Here is a 2,522-nt window from a genome sequence, read left to right on the forward strand (position 1 = left end):
TGAGTTCCCTTGGCTTTTCCTATAGGAAGTCCAAAGTGCGATTGGTACTGAGGCCTTGGTGCCCCCAGTCACCTGGAAGGGAGGGGGGGCAGGAGAGTGCAGGTTTAGAGTTTGGGTCGCTCTGGACTTCAGGGAGCTCATTCTGTAGACAGAGGAGGAACGAGGATGATTTTGTTTGGATTCTGTCGGCTCGCATTGTACAGCCGTTCTCTCCCCTCCCATCGATAGAGAGAAGGCAGGAAATGGTTAAGCAAATCTGCACTGTGCATTCCCAGACAGGCTTTGCTTAATCCTTCCTCCCCGCTCTAACAGACCCTCACCCCCCGCCTTTCTTTTATTTCTCTCGACCCCCTTACCCCTGAGTTATTACTAGCATAACAACCTAACGGTCTTCCTTCAGACCCCGCCACTAAAGTTATTTATCTGCAAACCTGACCCCACCCCCATTTATCCTGCGGCAGCTTTTTGCTGTTATTGCTCTGACGCCGGCCAAGATTTGACCGAAAAGAAAGGAAAAAAGAAAAAAAAAAATCATCCCCCTTCTCAGCGCCTCAGACTCGCTGGGCTCCCACACCCGACCGCCTACAGTCCTCCGGGAGGCTGGAGTGATTAGCATCCTGAGAAGCCAGTCGGAGGCCCTAAGAGCCGGAGAGCGCTCGCGGTAGGAGTGCCAGGCGGGGCCGCCTCAGCTCCGGCCCAATGGGGCTGGGGCGAGGGAGGGGCAGTAGGTGACAGGACCGGGAGCTAGGGGGAGTCCGGGCGAACTAAAGTACGCGGATCAATGAGCGGCGAGCAAAGTTTCTGAGTCCTGCTCTAGCTCGCCGTCTTCCCTCCCCCTCTGTTTGTGTTTCAGCGACGGTCGCTGTGTGTGCGTGCGTGTGTGTGTGTGTGTGTGTGTGCGTGCGCGCAGCGGGGAAGAGGCGGGGAGTGTGAGGGACCAGCCGGAGGTTGAGAGCTGCTCGCTGAGCTCCAGCTCCACAGCGGTACAACCTTCATCCCGGGCAGGCGAGAAGGAGAGCGCTGACAGGCGCCGTCCGGAGCTGCCGCGGGCGCCACCACAGCCCAGCGCCGACTTCCCCGCCTCCACCGCCAACGGTGAAGGAGAAAGAGGGACCAACCACCCCCCGCCCCAAACAAAAAGGCTTGTGGATTACAAAGTGAAACTGACACGGGACAATAAAAGCAAAGATAACGGGGGCAAGGGCGAGGCGCACTGGAGAGGGCTTCTGACCGGGGCCGCCGGAGACCGATCCCCTTGGCATGGTGAGGGGAGGGGACTTGGGGACCGCGCGCTGTTCCTGCCCGACCCCTGCGAGGCCGAGAAGAAAGGGGGACGGACCTGCAGTCGATTTGGATGTACAAATAATGAGTCGGCAGGCACCTCGGCAAAGGTAAAAACAAAAACAAAACAAAACAAAAAAAATGCAGAGGAGCTCTGGATGTTGCCTGCGCGCGACCACCGGCTCCAAGCCGCAGCAGGGGCGGCGGCGGCGGCGGCGGCTGGAGGAGAAGGGACGGAGCTGAGCGCTCCTGGGTACCGGAGCCCTAGCTCCAACGCGAGCGCTTGGAACGCAATCGCTAGCTGCCAGCGCGCAGACGCCGGAGCCCCGGCCTCAGCGGCCACTTCTGCAGCCCTGTTGGAGGGGCCTTGCAGCCTTGTTATTGAGGCGTGAGGACTCGAGGAAATCCCTCGCCTCCAGCTTTTGGGAAAGGAATTTGATAATCTCCCGGTTCCCCCATCGCCCCCTCCCCCGTGAGCAATTGTTCTCTCCACACATCTCTACCGACGTTTGCTCTTCCCTCTTCAGTTTCTTCGCCGCGGGTAAGTTCTAAAGTTTCTGAAGACAATTGTTTGCAATGATTCCTCATATACCTTAAATACAGGCAGCCTCTCCCAATCCACATCCACCCGGGCGAAAACGCTCAGACTCTCTGGATTCAAAAAAACAAAGTGAAGGGGGAAAACGTAGGAGGTTTGAGAAACTTTCCTGGGAATTCATCAACGCACAGGAGTGTCCCGCGGAATGCCTTGCCGCTTTTCGTCAGGGCATCTCTCTCATACTACAAGTCCAAATGGCTACCTGGAGCCTTTCTCTGACGCGATTTGCTTCTGCTGGGCTGGAGGTTCTTTGAAATAGCAGAGCTCTCAGAGCCACAGGCTGCACTTTTTGCTGGGGCTACTTAATCCCTGCTATTATTCTTTTTGCTTCACTTTTCCTTCTCTTTATCACACCATTCCAGGGAGCCAGGACCATGGACTTGGCAGCACACAGGGCGCCTGGACGCCCTTGGCTCCAGCTACCCTCTCTATCAGTATTTCAGCTCCTCCGAGTCTTTTGGCTGCTATCACAGCTCCCCGGGCCGGCCCGGGTCAGCGGGGCCGAGCAGCGCCAGGTGTTCCAAGTGCTGGAAGAGCAACCACCCGGCACGCTGGTGGGCATCATCCAGACGCGCCCAGGCTTCACCTACCGGCTCAGCGAAAGCCACGCCCTGTTTGCCATAAACAGCAGCACCGGGGCCCT

This window comes from Ursus maritimus, unplaced genomic scaffold, assembly GCF_017311325.1.
Source record: "Ursus maritimus isolate PB19 unplaced genomic scaffold, ASM1731132v1 scaffold_11, whole genome shotgun sequence".
In the NCBI taxonomy this organism is placed as follows: Eukaryota; Metazoa; Chordata; class Mammalia; order Carnivora; family Ursidae; genus Ursus; species Ursus maritimus.